The sequence below is a fragment of the Mustela erminea genome, chromosome 3 (assembly GCF_009829155.1).
Source record: "Mustela erminea isolate mMusErm1 chromosome 3, mMusErm1.Pri, whole genome shotgun sequence".
NCBI classification, from domain to species: Eukaryota; Metazoa; Chordata; class Mammalia; order Carnivora; family Mustelidae; genus Mustela; species Mustela erminea.
Genome location: NC_045616.1, coordinates 1,250,530 through 1,270,639, shown reverse-complemented (window position 1 = coordinate 1,270,639; position 20,110 = coordinate 1,250,530). Strand labels below are relative to the sequence as shown.

Here is a 20,110-nt window from a genome sequence, read left to right as displayed (position 1 = left end):
ATTCTCTTAAACCATACACAAAGATAAACTCAAAATGGATAAAAGACCTCAACATGAGACAGGAATCCATCAGAATCCTAGGGGAGAACATAGGCAGTAATCTCTTCAATATCAGCCACAGCAACTTCTTTCAAGATATGTCTCCAAAGGCAAAGGAAACAAAAGCGAAAATGAATTTTTGGGACTTCATCAAAATCAAAAGCTTCTGCACAGCAAAGGAAACAGTCAAGAAAATAAAGAGGCAACCCGCGGAATGGGAGAAGATATTTGCAAATGACAGTACAGACAAAAGGTTGATATCCAGGATCTATAATGAACTCCTCAAACTCAACACACACAAAACACGCAATCATATCAAAAAATGGGCAGAAGATATGAACAGACACTTCTCCAATGAAGACATACAAATGGCCATCAGACACATGAAAAAATGTTCATCATCATTAGCCCTCAGGGGGATTCAAATTAAGACCACATTGAGATTTCCTGAGACTTTGGGATAGACTCTATGAGAACTCAGGAGAATCCTGGGGAGGGAGTAGTTTCTAGGAGAGTTCCTACATATTCATTCCCCATGAATGGATATAAATAGGATGAGAATTGGGAGGGAGGATGGTGAGGAATGTACCAAAATCTTCCCCAAATGAAATAGTGAGCATTATAGCATTTAAACACACAGATGAAAAAATAACTGACACAACAGTTATTACCAAGATTAACAAGACAGTAAATGACAAGTGTTGGAGAGATGTGGAGAAAGTAGAACCTCTTACACTGTGGGTGGGAATTCAAGCTGGCGTAGCCACTTTGGAAATCAGTGAGGAGATTCCTTAGGAAATTAAAAATAGAGCTACCCTATGACCCTGCAATTGCACTTGTGTGTATGTACTCCCAAAGATACAGATGTAGTGAAATAAAGGGCCCTATGTACCCCAATGTTCAGAGCAGCAATGGCTACAGTCGCCAAACTGTGGAAAAAGCCTAGATGTGCTTTAACAAATGAATGGATAAAGAATACATGGTCCATATATACATTAGAATATTATTGCTCCATCAGAAAGGATGAATACCCAACTTTTGTATCAACATGGATAGGACCAGAGGAGATTATGCTGAGTGAAATAAGTCAAGCAGAGAGAATAAACTATCATATGTTTTCACTTACTTGTGGAGCATAAGGAATAACATGGAGGACATTAGGAGAAGGAAAAGAAAAGTGAATTGGGTGAAATCCAGGCAGGGGTAGATGAACCACAAGGGACTGTGGAATCTGAGAAACAAATTGAGGGTTTTGGAGAGTAGGCGGGTCGGGTGTTATGTAAGCCTGGTGGTAGAAATTAAGGAGAGCAGGTATTCCATAGAACACTGGGTGTGGTGCATAAACAAAGAATTTTGGAGCACTGAAAAAATATAAAATTAAATAAAAAATAAACATAAATTTAATAATAAAGGAAATGATGGCAAAGGTGTGCAAAAGGAACACTGAGCTCTTGTGGGAAACATAAGTTGGTGCAGCTACTATTGAAAAAAAAGTTTCAGGTTCCTCAAAAGAATAAAAATGAAATGACCATATTATTCAATAATTTATGTACTAGGATTTTAACAGCAGAGAAATAATACTACTGCAAAAAGGCATATGTTGTCCTAAGCTTCTTATAGCCAAGATACAGAAGTGAAATAGATGTCCAAAGATAGATGATGAATAAAGAAGCTTTCTCTATATAGACCTGTGGATATACAGAGAGATTAGGCATATAGATATATAGATACAGATACAGATATAGAGATAGAGATAGATGATATAGATATTGAATATCTCCCTGCACAGTGTTGGAAGTTCATGGCTCAGGAATATGTGAATCATGCTATGGGTTCTCAAAATTCTTTTAAGAATATCTGTGGTTGGGGCACCTAGGTGGCTCAGGGGGTTAAGCCTCTGCCTTCAGCTCAGGTGTTGGTCTCAGGGTTCTGGGATCGAGCCCCGCATTGGGCTCTCTGCTCTTCAGGGAGCCTGCTTCCTCCTCTCTGTCTCTCTCTCTTTCTGCCTGCCTCTCTGCCTACTTGTGATCTCTATATGTCAAATAAATAAACTCTTTAAAATAAAAGAATCTCTGTGGTTGAATCATAGAATTATTTGCTATACAGCTGCACAACACTTGGCTCACACACATAAAATATATCATTTCCAATTGTATTATTATCTTTAGTTCCTTCACAGACCAGTGAGCTGTCAGAATTTTTAGATTCACTGCCTAACATATTTGTGTATATTTTTAAAAGGTAAACTTCAGGAAAAACATGGTAAGTCATCCATTACTTACCTTTGTCTAATGGATTAATCACAATATAAAGGTCAGGCTTTTTTTTTTTTTTAAGGAAAGATTTAAGAGAAAAATTCTCTAAAAGTATAAGGAAATAAATAGAAATTTTTGTTTTGGAATTGTGCATTTCCTTTCCTTTTATATTAATTAGTTTGTCCTACTGTCCATGAGCTCTGTTGGATCATTATGCCTATAATTCCTTGAAGTTTTCAAATAGTGCTTTGATTCTACAGAGAGGTGAAGCTTGTTAATAAATACCTGGACAAAGAATTACATGAAGATCTGTAGTAAATCCCCCAGAAATCCTGAAAAGGATCATGATGCTACATTTCAATGCAAAGCACAGTCTGTTCCAACACCAAATCTCTACTAATGTTAGCCATCCTCACTTCCTGTTTGTTACTTTGCGTGTATGTTTTACTTGTTTACCCACTTGCTTTGAAATTGGGAAAAGGAAGTTTGTGTAAAATACACTTGGAGAACCTTTTTTCTCTTCTGCACTTTTGAAACTTCCTTATGTCTCAGGGATTCTCTCTCACCTATTCTGACCCCCCTCAATTTTTAAAATATTTCATAATCTCCTGCATACATTTCCAAGGTATGAATTAGTATTTGCATTACCATCAGATTATAAACTTATCAAGTGTCCAGAGGAAAATTATGTCTGGATGTTCAGAATTCCTCCCTGGGATGAGAATTGAGGCCTGCCTGGTTGTATCACATTATTCTTGACTCTGGATGCCTTCCCCCATCCAAAGGCTCAGTGAGCCTGTCCCAGTCTCTTGCAGCTCTGACCCCATGTGTAATCTGCCTCAACTTTGGGGAATATTCTAGGATGAGTTCTAAAAAATAAACAGATGGATCTTCAAGGACTGAATTAGTTCTACAGGAAAGGAGACTATAAATGATGGAATTATGGGCATATTTCATGATACTTGAGCATCTCTTTGAAATCATGCTGTCCTGTTTCTCCAGTCTATCTCATATTTTCACCTACATGTCTAATATTTTACCTAGTAAGAGCCTCAAAGATGTGAGTAAAGTTTGTTTCTATAGAAATTCCTATGCTCATGCTTTGTTGAATTCTTTATTGTATCTTTTGTTTTTACACAGAACACTTAACTAAACAGTAATGTGAGTAGAATTCCTTTATATTTTGGAGGGGAAGTTATCATAGAAAAATGTATTTGATCCATGTTAATTATATTAGCAATTGATTCTCGTGTCATAAACTGTCAATTCATTTCAATGCTCTCCCTATATATGATTAGTTATCAGTTGAAACAATTTGTCCTATTGTAATATAAATTATGGGTTACATAACAAATTTGTATTTTAAAAAGTAGTTACACTGCAGCATCTTTGTTCAGTTAATTTCTCTTTTATTAGACACTTTAATTTTTAAAAGATTTTATATTTTTATTTTAGAGAGAGAGATATCAGGAGTGTGGGGAGGAGTGGAGGGAGAGGGACAAGTAGACACCACACTGATCATGGAGCCCCATGAGTGATAGAACCCATGACACTGAAATTATCACCTGAGCCAAAAGAAAGAATCAGATACTTTAAGGGACTGAGCCCCCCAGACACCGCTAGGTGTTTTAATATTTAAAGGCCCAGTAAAATACTCAGATAATCCTTTATGATTTTTCTGCTATTACATCTAAAATACAAATAAATACCCGAACTTTTATCTTCATCTTGACTTTCCTCCTATTTCTAATTTCTTTATTTTGAAATGATAACTAGTGGCAATATGTATTCTATATCATAAAATGCCAACTAAATAGAGTGACATCAACACTTGGCTATTTTTAAAGAAGTATTTATTTTAGAAAGAAAGTGTGAGAGAGAATCATGGTGTGGTAGTGGGAGAGAGAATCATGAGGAGATTCTGCTGGACACAGAGCTTGGCATGGGCTCTCATGATCTCATGATCCTGAGATCATGACATGAGCCAAAACCAAGAGTTGGTCATTTAAATGGCTGTGTCACCCACGTGTCCCAATATTTGGCTCTTTTAAGGCTTTACATTTTTTCTGTGGTATATTTGTTAAAATATAAGATGCATAAGCTTTCATATACTTTATCATATGTTTATTTTTTATTTGTTTTGATTTTGCTTTTTAACTCTTGACCTTATTACTTAGTAGAATATTTTTTCATTTTATTTTCTTTCTTTTCAGTGTTCCAGAATTCACTATTTATGCACCACACCCAGTGCTCCATGTAATATTTAGTAGAATGTATTTATTGTGATTTAATCTCTATGTATTTGCACTTGTTTTTCTCTATCCTTGAAGTATTTCATTCTGTAATTATTTCCTAATTAATTTTGCTTTCTCTGTGGGAACCTGTTTAACCTTAACTAGTTCAGAGAAGATTCTGAGTACTCTTTGGTACCCCACAGCCATGCATCTCTTATTTATTGCTTTTTATGGTGCTCTGCACATGGGACCAGTCTGCACTTTGTGTTCTTCTTTACTGAGCGTCATTAGTCCGATCATTGCAGAGCTAGGTGTGCCCAGTTCATCAGTACCTGTTGGGTGGAAAAACTGATGCTTAATTATGAATTTTTCTTTGTCCATTGATTTTGCTTCTTACTTTTTTAAAATACATAGGAAAAGAGGACATGAGCTCTATTTTCTTTCCTGGTATAGCTTGTGACCATCACATAACATCTAATTTTCACAGAATCACTCATGGTGTAATTAATCTTTTACAATGACTATATCTCTTATTGTTCTGAACCTCATGTCTTCGGACATACTGCTCTGAACAAAGAGTAAGGCACAGTTAAGAATCTTGTCTTGGGACTGCTTAGAAGTGGAATTCCCAGTGATGGGTATTAAGGAGGACATGTATTGCATGGAGCACTGGGTGTGATGCATAAACAATGAATTATGGATCACTGAAAAAATAAAATTAAATTAAAATACATTTCATTACTTAACCAATTTATGAATAAGACTTCTGGCTATTTCAAAAAAAAAAGAAAAGAGAAAGAAAGAAAGAAAGAAAGAAAGAAAGAAAGAAAGAAAGAAAGAAAAATTTATTTGCATGAGACTTGGTGCTAAGCTCTATGAGACATCAGGAGTATCATGGGGAGGGATGAGTTCCTAAGAGAGTTACCATGTACTCATACAAAATGAAAGGATATAAATAGGTTTAGAATAGGGAGGGAGGATAGTAAGGAATCTAACAAAATCCTCCCCAAAATAGTGAGCATCAGAGCACCTGAACACACAAGTGAAAAAATACAAGTCACAATGGTTTTTATCAAAAAGATACGGAATTTTGTCTACAACATCAATAGGAAGTGCTATGAACTTTTGGTGGGAAAAAATTTTGCTCTTAAAAGAATTAAAGTGGAATTACCATATGATGCACTGATTTAAATATTGAATATTTATTAGAAGAAAATAAAAACACATTTACAAAAGACATACACTCTCCTATTTTTATCAGAATGTTATTTATATAGCTAAGATATGGAAGTAATATAAATTTAAAATGGCAAGTAATGGATAAAGAAAACATATATATCTATCTAAATATATAATATTTATAAACAACAAATATATAGTATACACATATACAGTGTATATAAACTATAAATATATAATATATAACATATGTATATATAGATTATATATATATAATATATGTATGTGTATATAGAGTTTATACATAATATGTATTTTGAGACCATATATACAGATACGTAGAAATGTGTATATCTATATCTATATCTATATCTATATCTATATCTATCTATATATGTAATCATATCTATAATGACATTTACATATACATACATATGTATAATACATATATATGTATTATATATCTATTTGTATAACATACATATACACATATTTAAGAATATATGTGTATGCATATATATACATACACATATATTTATATACATGTAATATATGCATATAAATACATATACACATATGCATATATGTGCATGTGTGCATATGTATCAATATGTATATATGCATATATATCAATATATACATATAAATACATATACATATGCATATATTTATATACATATAAATAGATAAACATACATGCATACACATGCATATACACAAACATATATGTCATGCACATATATGCATATGTGTACACACACACATATATGCATACATATGCGTACATACATGTGGTGTAAATATATTAAGAAAAAACAAAACAAAACAGAATCTCTTTATAGATACAGAGGAGAAACAGATGATTGTTTTAGGGGATGTGGGGCTGAAAGAATAGAAGAAATAGGCAAAAGGATTAAAAGTTACAATACTCCACTTATAAAATAAATAAAGCAGGTGTATGTAATGGACAGTGTAGAGAATACAACAATAGAATCATATCAACTTTGTATGGTGATACAAAGGATAATAACTAGATAAAACTGAATAAGTACTAGACTAATTTTGTTGATCATTTCATAAAATATATAAGTACTGAGTCACTGTGTTGTATTCCTGAAACTAATAAAATATATTAATCATTCTTCAATGAAAAAAATAAAATTATTGCTCGATGAATGAGGGTTTAAGATATTAAAAATCTGTACTCTCCTGAGCATAAATATATGATTTTGGAGATATATACTTTTTTCCCATTCTCTTTGTATGAACTCCTCTCCAAAATAAATAATTTTGGAGAGATTATTTTTCAGCAGTTTGAAATTTTTCAAAAGAATTTGGCTAATAATTTTTATAGAGCTTGACTCTGGGGGATACTTTAATGTAAGGCAGATCAGAAGTATTAAACACTCTCCCAACAAGTCACACTGTGCTCCAAAGAATGAATATCTCTCAGAGCAGTTTTGGAAGATCATGGCTCAGAGCTCTTGAATCATGGTACTGGCTCTCAAAAGTCTGTTAAAGAATCTTAATGAGGTTGAAACTTCTATTTATTTGTTAGTCAGCTGCACAACACTTGGCTCACACACAGAAAATATAAAATCACTAACTCACACATATTATAAGCTCCCCTTACAGAGCAATAAACTGTGAGAATTTTTAGTTTCTCTCTATAACTTGTTTGTGTATTTCTTTTTAAAAGAAACGTCAGGAACAATATGATAAGTCATTGGTACCTCCCTTTGTTTAATAGATTGATCAAAAAATAAAGGCCATGCTTTTTTTAAGTAAAATTTTAAAAGAAAAACTTCTGTAAAATATAAGTAAATAAATACCAATTTGGGTTTTAGAATTGTGCATTTCCTTCCCATTTGTCTTGATTATATTATCCAAGTGTTCATGGGCTCTGTTGGATCATTATGTCTGTAATTTCTTGAACTTTGCAAATATTACTTTGATTCTACAGAAAGGAGAAGCTGGTTAATATTTAGGCAAAGTATTACAGGAATATCTGCACTAAATCCCCCAGAAATGGTGCCTGGGTGGCTCAGTGGGTTAAGCCTCTGCCTTTGGCTCAGGTCATGATCTCAGGGTCCTGGGATCGAGACCCACATTGGGCTCTCTGTTCAGCAATGAGCCTGCTTCTCCCTCTCTCTGCCTGCCTCTCTGCCTACTTATGATCTCTCTCTCTCTGTCAAATGAATGAATAAAATATTAAAAACAAAAAACAAACAAACAAAACAAAACAAAAAACCAGAAATTCTGAAAGAGCACATGGTATTACATTTCAATGCAGAGTACAGCCTGTTCTAACACCAAGTCTCTACTAATGTTGGCTATTCTCACTTCCTGTCTGTTAGTTTTCATGTAAGTTTTACTTGTTAACACACTTGCTTTGAAATTGAGAAAAGGAAGCTTGTGTAAAGATCACTTGGAGAACCTTTTTTCTCCTCTGCATTTTTGAAACTTCCTTAAGTTTGGAGGATTCTTTCTTACCTACTCTGAACCCCTCAATTTTTAAAATCTTTTATAACCTACTGCAAATCAGCATCCAAGGTATGAATTAGTATTTCTATTATCACCAGAATATGACCTTTATCAAGTGACTGGGGAAAAATTAAGTCTTTAAATGTCCAAAATTTCTTCTCGGGATGAGCAATAAAGCCTGCCTGGATGTTTTAAGTTATTCATGATTCTGGATAACTTTCCCCCACCCAAAGGCTCAGTGATCCTGTCCCAGTCTCTTAGAGCTCAGACCACATGCGTAATCTGCATGAAATTTGGAGAATATCTGAGGATGAGCTCCACACAATTATCTGATGGATCTCCATAGAATTAATTAGTTAGGAAAAAAGGAGACTGTAGATGATGGAGATATGGGCATATTTCATCATGCTGTGGAATCTCTTAGAAATCATCCATTTAAGATAATGTGCACAATGCCAGCTTCCTTGTCTTTCTTCTCTATCCCTTATTTTCAACTACTTATATTTTACATAGAGCTTGAAAGTTTTGAGCAAAGTCTCCTTCTCTAGAAATTCTACCACACATACAATGATGAATTATTTAATAAATATATCTCTTGTTTCACACAGAACTCTTAAATATAGAGAAAGGGGAATAGTATTTGTTTATAATTTGGAGGTGATGCTATAGAAAAATACCTTCAATCTATGAAAATCATATTATCAATTGATATCAGCATCATAAGCTATCAATTCTTTTTAATGATCTCCTTATATATGATTACTTATCAGTTGAATCAATGTCCTCCTTTTGTAACTTTATAAATTATAGACTGGCTCACCTGGGTGGCTCAGTGAGTTAAAGCCTCTGCCTTTGGCTCAGGTCATGATCCAGAGTCCTGGGATTAAGCCCCACAACAGGGGAACCTGCTTCCTTCGCTCTCTCTACTTGTTCTCTGCCTACTTGTAATCTTTGTCTATCAAATAAATAAATAATTAAAAAAATATAGACTGCATAAGTAATATTGAGGGGGTTTGGGAGAAGGGGGTGGGATTATGGACATTGGGGAGGGTATGTGCTTTGGTGAGTGCTGTGAAGTGTGTAAACCTGGTGATTCACAGACCTGTTCCCCTGGGGATAAAAATATATGTTTATAAAAAAATAAAAAAATTAAAATAGTTACACTGTAGCATATTCAATTATTTCCAATGTTATTAGATGCTTTGATACTTTATAAATATTTTTATTTATTTATTTGACAGAGAGAGTTCACAAGTAGGTAGAGAGGCAGACAGAGGGAGAGAAAGGGAAGCAGGCTCCCTGCTGAGCACCATGCCCGATGTGGGCCTGATCCCAAGACCCCGAGATCATGACCTGAGCCAAAGGCAGAGACAACCCATTGAGCCACCCAGGTGCCCCCTTTTTTAAAAAGATTTTACATTTTTATTTTAGGGAGAAAACATGAGTAGGGGGAAGAGCCAAGGAAGAGGGAAAAGTAAACATCACAGTGTGCATTGGATCCAGTGAGGAGTGAAACACACTGCTCTGAGATGAGGACCTGAGCCAAAACTAAAAGTCTGACACCTTAACTGAATAAATCCACAGGCTGTCCTGGATGCTTTAATTTTTGAAGGTCCAATACATTTTTCAGATAATCCATTGAGATATTATCTACTATTACTTCTAACTAAAAATGTAATTTGGATAATACTTTATTATTTATTATCCAAAATATTTATTTATTATCCAAAGATAAACAATTATAATTGGAGGTTAAATGTGAATTCGCCAACTAAAATATCAACATCAATATTTAGCTATTGTTTAAAGTGATTTTTCTGGGGCACCTGGGTTTCTCAGTTAAGCAGCTGCTTTCAAGTCTGGTCATGATCCTAGGGTCCAAGTATCAGGCCCCATGTTGGGCTCCCTGTTCAGCAGAGAGCCTGATTCTCCTTCTCCCGCTGCTTGCTGCTCTGCCTACTTTTGCTCTCTGTAACTCTGTCAAATAACCACATAAAATCTTAAAATAAAGAGATTCTTGTATTTATCTTGGGAAGAGAGAGTGTGAGAGTTAGTTGGGCTAGGGGGAGCAGGAAAGGAAAACCCAGGCTCCATGCTAAGCAGGCAGTCAGACTCAAGGTTGATTCCAGGACAGTAGGATCATGACCTGAGCTGTAAGGCAGATGCTTAACCAACTGAGCCACCCAGGTTTCCCTCTCCCCTGCCAAGTTGGTTGATTCCTACCTAGGCACCGTTCACACTCCCTTTTGGAGGATAAAGACAGAGAGTATGCCAGCCTGTGTGGGGGGAGTAGCAGAAAGTGATAAGTAGACACCTGAGTGAGAATGAAGCCCATTGTGGGGCAGAATCCAGGACTCTGAAATGAAGACCTGATCCAAAACCTATAGTCCAACACTTAAAGTAATTGCACCACCCAGGTTCTCTTGATTGTTATTTGTTTGTTTGTTTGTTTGTTTTGTTTTGTCTTGTTTATGATTTTATTGATTTATTTGACAGACAGAAATCACAAGTAGGCAGAGAGATGGGGAAGCAGGCTCTTCACTGAGCAGAGAGCCTGATGCGGGGCTCTATTCTAGGACCCTGGGATTATGACCTGAGCCAAAGGCAGAAACTTTAACCCACTGAGCCACCCAGGCGCCCCTTGTTTTTGTTCTTTTATGCCTAGTAAAGAGTTCAGCTATTCCTTGCGATTTTTTTCTACTATTACTTCTATAATGCAAATAAATACCTTACCTTTGATCTTTATCTTGGTTTTCTTCTAATTCCTGAAACTTCATTATTAATTGATAATAATTTGCAGTTTATATTTTAGGATGCCAATCAAATGTATCAATATCAATGTTTGGCTATTTAAAAAAATTTTTGTATTTATTTTAGAGAAAGAATGTTAGAGTGATAGAGAGGTGTAGGGGCAGAAAGAGAGTAAGGAGAAGACTCCATACTGAGCAGGCAGCCTGACTCAAGGCTTGATCCAAGGACACTAGGATCATGACCTAAAGAGAAGTCAAATGTTTAACCAACTGAGCCAACCAGGTTCCCCAAGCTGCTTGAATTCTACCTTGGAGAATTTAAAGTTTCCATTTAGAGAATAAGAACACAGATTCAAGGTGTGCCTCAAGAAATATGGATCAGAAAGGGAAGATTGTAGGAATAATGCATTTTGGGATGATCCCTAGTACTAACATTAACCATGTTTTAAATAGAGAGACTTAGGTAAGGACTTTAGTAAAGGCTAGTGAACTGTTTTTTACATATGAGCCCTGTTCTGGCCACATCCTGGGGTATTAGCTGCGTAATGTCATTTTCAGAGAATTATGGAAAAAAAAACACAGTGGTTTCTGTCTATTTTGACTTTTATATTCCATATAGAACAAATATTTCAATACAGAGAATGCATCTGAATCAGATGGAGGGCACATATTGCTGTCGAACACCCCAGAATTTATGAATCAAAAGTTTTGAGTTTGGCTGTAGTATGGGAATGTCTAAGAAGGGCCCATTTGGAAATGCAGATGTTGCTATTTCAGGAGTCATATGATCAAGACTGCTGCTCTAGCAAATCTTAATTGATATTTTAGAAACATATAAAGAACCTCAAAAAGTTTTTAAACATTTTTGATATACTTTTTAAAAGAGGGTTTTTTTTTTAGAAATTGAGAGGCCAGAGCGATCACAGAGAGAGCAGGAGAGTGAGAAGCATACTCCCTGCTTAGCAGAGAACCTGATGTGGGGCTAGATCCAGGAACCCTGAGATCATGGGCTGAGCTGAAGGCAAATAATTAACCCAATAAGACATGCAGACACCCTAAAAACTTCTAAATTTTAGAATTTGAATTTCTTGGAATGAGCAATTAAACCTTACTGGCTATTTCAAATTATTCCTGCCTCTGGTTGCCTTCTCATTCCAAAGGTCAGTGTTCTTGGTTCAGCCTCTTACAGCTAAGAGTCTATGTGTAATCTGGGTAAATATCTTAGGATGAATTTCACTTAGTTATCAAATACATCTACCTGGACTTGTCTAGTTTTTGAAGAAAAGAGTTTGTAAATGATGGAGTGATGGGCATGTTTCATAACACTCTGAAATCTAGTAGAAATCACCCATTTGAGACGATTTGAGATTTCTCTCTTCCTATCTCTTATTTTCACCTACCTGGCTCATATTTTACCAAGTCAAAGCTTGAAATATTTGAGTAAATACTGCTTCTCAAGACAGTCCACTTCACATACTTTTCTGAAGTGTTTATTTTATGTTTGTTTTACATCAAAGTCCCAAATGCAGAGAAACATAAGTGGTAATTTTTTTTTATATTTTAGAGGGGAAAATTATCATAGAAAAGTATATCTGGTCTCTGAAAATCAGATTTGCAATTAATTTCCATATCACAAGTTATCAATTGTTTTGAAAGTCTCTCTATATATGATTAGTTATGAGTTGAAACAAAGTTGTCTTAGCAACATTATAAGTATAAGTTGTAAAAACAATGTGTATTTTTTAAAAAGTTACTGTGTGGATAGGACAAGATGGCAGGGAAGTAGGAGGAGGTGCGTTTTCAACCTGTACCCAAAAGTGAGATGATTACCTATCAAAAAACTCCGATCACCCATGAAATCAGCCTTAGATCAGAATTATACATGTCTGAATCTCTACAGGGGCAGAAGACACCAGTGGGCAGGTAAAGTGGAGTGGGAATGGCAATCTGATATTGGAAGATAAACAAAAGGGGGAGGGAGCCACTAGAGGCAACTGGTTGGAAAGTAATACCCCAATAGAAGTGAGACTGCCCTGCATCAGGGGACCAGCATTAACTTGGAGACTGGTTGAAAGCACTCCAAAAGAGCAAAGGATTATGGTGGGGAAATTGTGGGAATCAGGGAAGCTAGGGACAGGGGCTTAAGTCTCCAGTCCCAGGACAGCCTCCCCTGGCACTGAGGCAGAGAGAGTGTGGCAGAGAAACCAGCTCTTGGTCCCTAAGCCACCAGCGCTCCCAAGAACGTGTGGGGTCCATTTCCTGTGAGGGGATGGGAGCCACGCTGGGCGGCAGAACTCAGGAGCCCTGCTATAGAGCCTGAGATACTCCGCTGAGAGAGGTACAAAGTCCCAGCTGGTACCCTTTGATACACGCCATTGTTTCATAGCCTAAGACGCCTGCACCAAACTCTCCGCCCAGAGAGGTGTGCAAAGGCCCAGCCTGGTGCTTTTGGACCTGCGCCTTGTTCCCAGAGCCTGAGACCCACACGCAACCCACAGCCTCCCCTGAAATTGGTGCATGCAAGCCCGCCGCTTTTAGACCCAGAAAGGCCAGGCACTCCCAACCCGGGCCAGCGGGAAAATCTCAGTGTGCGATTGCTGCATCTCAGCCCTCTGGAGCTGCCCAGACAACCGCCACTGCCTTGGCTTTGGGTACGAGCAAAAGATCCTGCATCCCAAAGGGCCGCGACTTGGAACCTGCTCTGCCAGTGGCCAAGGGGGAACTTATTTAGGCTCTGCAGCCAGACTGGGGCTTCTCTCTGAGAAGGAGATCAGGGTGCGGTTTGTTTTCCTCTAAAACTACAAAAACCATCAAAAGCAGTCAAAATGAGAGCAAAAAAAGTGAATAAACATAAAAATCGCCAGAGAACAAAACCCTGAAAAAAAAAAAAGTTTCCTCAGAGCCCACCCCCTTGAGGGAGGCTGGAGGACTTAACTCAGGGAACATCATTAACTGAAAACTCACATGGAAGGCCCCTCCCCCAGAAAACAAACCAAGAAAGGAAAAAAAAAAGATGAAAAAAAAGGACTACAAGAGAACAACCACTACTTCATAGGAAAACTTTTATTTTTAATTCATTCCCACTATTCTGGTTCAATTTTTTTTAATATATAGGTAATTTTGTTAACCTATTTACCATCACTAAGAGCTGTCCAGTACATCAAAGTCCATAATAACCTTCTAATCTGAAGTTTTTGATGCATACAACTATGTTTTTCTTTTGCATTTCTATTTTACTGAATTCCTTTTTATAAAATTTTAGTTTAGTTTAGTCTCGTTTATTCCTTTTTATTTTTAACTTCTAATATTCATGTAGAGTTAAACTTCAAAGTAATCCCCTTACCCCAATCAATACTACCCCTATAGATAAACCAATTTTTAATCCCCCTTTATCTTAGGAAATTGAGTCTTTTCACAAAGATAACAAGATACATCCAGAAGAATCAAAACAAACTTTCTCGCACACACTAAGAATTTATAACCACTCTCCCATCTTTTTCTTCCACCAGTGTTTCTGTGTTTTTGTGTCTGTCCTGATAGTATATAATCTTACACTTGAGGTTTCTTTTGACGAGATTCTTCCTTTATTTGCATATATATATTATATAAATATATATATATTATATATATATATGTTTTCTCTTGTCATATACTTTTATCAGTCTTTTCATTTGTCTGTTTTTGTTTGTCTACTTGATAAATCTTATTTTGGGGCCCATTTGCGATGAACCGTCTTTTCATCTTCCCTTTCTTTCCTGTCTCTCTCTATATATCTCTTTTTCTTTTTCTTTTCTTTTGTCTCTCGTTTGGGTGGGGAATCCTGATTGTTCAGAAGTGTTTCATGGTGCACTCTGACTGCACCATGGTTGATACATCCAGCTACATCTGTTCCATCATCTCCCACCAAAATGACTAGGAAGAGGAATGCCCAACAGAAGAAAAATACAGAGAATGAACCTTCTGCAACAGAGCTAACGGCTATCAACATAGACAATATGTCAGAAAGAGAATTCAGGTTAACAATTATCCAGACAATAGATAGGTTGGAGAAAGCCATGGATGACCAAACGGAATTGATTATGGCCAAGCTGAAAGTGACGAGAGATGATGTTCACAATGTTAGGGCGAAGCTCAAAGCTACCAGGGAGGAGCTTCACAATGCTCTCAATGAGTTCCAATCTAATCTAAACTCTCTCAAAGGTAGGGTAACTGAGACAGAAGATAGAATTAGTGATCTGGAGGACAAACAGAGAGAAAGGATCAGGAGGAAGCCTGGAACAAACAGCTTAGAAACCACGAATACAGTATCAGGGAAATAAATGATGCTATAAAGCGTTCCAACGTCAGAATTATTGGAATCGCTGAAGGGTAGGAGAAAGAAAGAAGTCTAGAAGATATAATAGAACAATTCCTTCATGAAAATTTTCCCAATCTCGCGACTGGAAACAGCGTTTATGTACTAGAGGCTGAAGGTCTCCACCCAAGATTATACATTCCAAAAAAACATCACGACAACTGGTAATCAAATTGAGGAATCATAGTTGTAGGTATAGTCTCTTGAAAGCTGATAGGACAAAGTGGCCCCTTACTTACAGAAGAAAGCCCATCAGAAATACGTAATATCTGTCCACAGGGACCTGGAAAACCAGAAAAGGCTGGAAAGATATATTCAGGGCACTAAATGAGAAGAACATACAGCCAAGAATACTTTATCCAGAAAGATTGATATTAAAATCGATGGAGAGATAACGAGTTTCCAAGACAAGCAAGGCTTAAAAGACTATGCAACCACCAAGCTGACACTGCAGAAAATATTAAGGGGGTTCTATAAAAGAGAAAAAAATCCTAAGAATAGCATTGAACAGAAATATAGAAACAATCTGCCAAAAGAAAGACTTCAAAGGTAACTCGATGTCAATAAAAACGTATCTATCAGTAATCACCCTCAATGTGAATGGCCTAAATGCACCCATAAAATGGCACAGGGTTGCAGAATGGATAAAATGACAGAACCCATCCATATGTTGTCTACAAGAGATCCATTTTGATCCTAAAGATACACCAAGACTGAAAGGGAAGGGATGGAGAAGAATTTTTCGTGCCAATGAGCCTCAAAATAAAGTTGGGGTAGTGATTTTCATATCATATAAATTAGATTTTAAACTAAAGACTGAAGTCAGAGATACAGAAGGACACTACATAATCTTTAAAGGGACTATCCACCAAGATGATCTAACAATTGTAAATATCTATGCCCCCAATATGGGAGCAGCCAATTACATAAGAAAATTGTTAATCAAGGTAAAGAGTCATATTGATATGAATACACTAATCGTTGGAGATCTTAACATGCCTCTTTCAGAAATAGACAGATCATCAAAGCATAAAATCAATAAAGGAACAAGAGCATTGAATGACACATTGGACCATATGGACCTCATAGATATATACAGAACATTCCACACTAAAACAACAGAATACTCATTCTTCTCAAGTGCACACGGGACCTTCTCAAGAATGGACCACATACTGTGTCACAAATCAGGACTCAACCAATACCAAAAGACTGAGATTATTCCCTGCATATTCTCAGATCACAATGCTTTGAAACTGCAGCTTAATCACAAGGAAAAGTTCAGAAGGAACTCAAACACCTGGAAGCTAAAGGCCACCTTGATTAAGAATGCTTGGATCAACCAGGAGATCAAAGAAGAACTGAAACAATTTATGGAAACCAAAGAGAATGAAGACACTTTGGTCCAAAACCTATGGGACACAGCAAAGGTGGTCCTAAGGGGGAAATGCATAGCCATGCAAGCCTCCCATAAAAAAATTGAAAAACCCATAACACACAGCAGCTGTCTCTATACCTTAAAGAACTGGAGAATCAACAACAAATCAAACCAAGTCCACACAGAAGAACGGAAATCATCAAGATTAGAGCTGAGATCATTGAGGTAGAAACCAGGGATACAGTATAACGTATCTATGAAACAGAACCTGGTTTTGAAAAAAATCAATAAGATCGATAAGCCATTGGTCACACTAATCCAAAACAAAAGAGAGAAAGCCCAAATTCATAAAATTATGAATGAGAAGGGAGAGATCACAACGAACACCGAGGAAGTAGAAACAATCATCAGAAGTTATTATCAACAGTTATATGGCAATAAGCCTAGAAACCTAGATGAAATAGATGCATCTTGGAAGATTATAAACACCCAAAATAGAACCATGAAGATACGACAACGTAAATAGACTCATATATAGTAATGGGATTGAAGCAGTGATCAAAAACCTCCCAAAAAACAAGAGCCCAGGACCTGATGGATTCCCTGGGGAACTCTGCCAAACTTTTAAAGAAGAAATAACACTTCTTCTCCTGAAGCTGTTTCAAGAAATTGAAGCAGAAGGAAAACTTGCAGACTCTTTCTATGAAGCCAGCATTACCTAAACCCAAACCAGGCAAGGACTCTACGAAAAAGGAGAATTTCATACCAACATCACTGATGAATATGGATGCTAATATTCTCAACAAGATCCTAGCAAACAGGATCCAACAGCAAATTAAAAAGATTATCCACCATGACCAGGTTGGATTCATCCCTGGGCTATAAGGATGGTTCACCTTTTGCAAATATATCAATGTGATAGAACAAATTAATAAGAGAAGAGAGAACTACATGGTCTTCTCAATCGATGCAGAAAAACCATTTGACAAAATCCAGCATCCATTCCGGATTAAAATGCTTCAAAGTATAGTGATAGAGGGAACATTCCTGAACTTGTTCAAATCTATCTATGAAAGACCCACAGCAAATATCATCCTCAATGGGAAAAGCTTGCAGGATTCCAGTTGAGATCAGGAACAAGGATGCCCACTTTCACCACTCTGGTTCAACTTAGTATTAGAAGTCCTAGCAACAGCAATCAGGCAACAAAGAGAAATAAAAGGTATCCAAATTGGCAATGAAGAAGTCAAGTTCTCTTTCTTCACAGATGACATAATTCTTTATATGGAAAACCCAAAAGACTCCACCCCTAACTACTAGAACTCATACAGCAATTTAGCAATGTGGCAGGGTACAGAGTCAATGTGCAGAAATCAGTGACTTTCTTATACAATAACAATGAAAATACAAAAAGGGAAATAGGAGAATCGATTCCATTTACGATAGCACCAAGAACCATAAGATACCTGGGAATAAACCTAACCAAAGAGGTAAAGGGTCTGTACTTGAAGAACTACAGAACACTCATGAAGGAAATTGAAGAAGACACAAAAAATGGAAGACCATTCCATCATTTTGGATTTGAAGAATAAACATTGTTAAAATGTCTATACTGCCTAGAGCAATCTATACTTTTAATGCCATTCTGATCAAAATTCCACCAGTATTATTCAAAGAGCTGGAGCAAATAATTCAAAATTTTGTATGGAATCAGAAGAGACCCCGAATCACTAAGGAAATGTTGAAAAACAAATATAAAATGGGGCACATCATGTTACCTGATTTCAAGCTTTATTACAAAGCTGTGATCACCAAGACAGCATGGTATAGGCATAAAAACAGACACATAGACCTTTGGAACAGAATAGAGAGCCCAGATATGGACCCTTAAATCTATGGTCAATTAATCTTCGACAAAACAGGAAAAAAATATACAGTGGAAAAAAGACAGTCTCTTCAATAAATGGTGCTGGGAAAACTGGACAGCTATATGTAGAAGAATGAAACTCGACCATTCTCTTACACCGTACACAAAGATAAACTCAAAATGGATAAAAGACCTCAATGTAAGACAGGGATCCATCAGAATCCTAGAGGAGAACATAGGCAGTAATCTCTTCGATATCAGCCACAGCAATTTCTTTCAAGATATGTCTCCAAAGGCAAAGGAAACAAAAGTGAAAATAAACTTTTGGGATTTCATCAAAATCAAAAGCTTCTGCACAGCAAAGGAAAGAGTCAAAAAAAAAGCAAAGAGGCAACCCACGGAATGGGAGAAGATATTTGCAAATGACAGTACAGACAAAAGGTTGATATCCAGGAACTATAATGAACTCCTCAAACTCAACACACATGAAACAGGCAAACATATCAAAAAATGGGCTAAATATTTGAACAGACTCTTCTCCAATGAAGACATACAAATGGCTATCAGACACGTGAAAAAATATTCATCATCATTAGCCCTCAGGGAGATTCAAATGAAAACCACATTGAGTTTTCACCTTATACCAGTTAAAATGGCCAAAATTAGCAAGACAGGAAACAACATGTGTTGGAGAGGATGTGGAGAAAGGGGAACCCTCTTACACTATTGGTGGGAATGCAAGTTGGTGCAGCCTCTTTGGATAACAGTGTGGAGATTCCTCAATTAATTAAAAATAGAACTTCCCTATGACCCTGCCATTGCACTCCTGGGTATTTACCCCGAAGATACAGATGTAGTGAAAAGAAGGGCCATCTGTACTCCAATGTTTATAGCAGCAATGATCACTGTTGCCAAACTATGGAAAGAACCACAATACCCCTCAACGGATGAATGGATAAGGAAAATGTGGTCCATATACACTATGGAGTATTATGTCTCCATCAGAAAGGATGAATACCCAACTTTTGTAGCAACATGGACGGGACTGGAAGAGATTATGCTGAGTAAAATAAGTCAAGCAGAGAGAGTCAATTATCATATGGTTTCACTTATTTGTGGAGCATAACAAATATCATGGAGGACATGGGGTGTTAGAGTGGAGAAGGGAGTTGTGGGTAATTGGAAGGGGAGGTGAATCATGAGAGACTATGGACTCTGAAAATCAATCTGAGGGGTTTGAAGTGGCGGTGGGGGTGGGAGGTTGGGGTACCACGTGGTGGGTATAATAGAGGGCACGGATTTCATGGAGCACTGGGTGTGGTGAAAAAGTAATGAATACTGTTATGCTGAAAATAAATAAATAAAAATCATGATAGTAATTAATAACTATGAATCATAATATAAAGAAATTTGTGTTTAGTTACTAAATTGCTAGTCATGATTAGTCCCAACATATTTAGTAATCATTTCATAAAACCATGTGACAACTTTATAAATACAAATAAATTTTTAAAAATAGAAAAAAAAATTGTAACTTCTACTCTATTTTCAGATCTTCACTTTTGCCTTC

General features: G+C 36.5%; 1 long non-coding RNA gene across 1 annotated transcript; it reads right to left on the bottom strand.

Moving 5' to 3' along the window:
• Positions 1-380: 380 nt before the first annotated feature.
• LOC116585523 lies at positions 381-19,205 on the bottom strand. Its single transcript, XR_004283679.1, has 3 exons — positions 19,185-19,205; positions 767-774; positions 381-486 (listed from the first exon to the last, which is right to left on the bottom strand). It is a non-coding gene; the product is annotated as an uncharacterized LOC116585523 (long non-coding RNA).
• Positions 19,206-20,110: the final 905 nt, after the last annotated feature.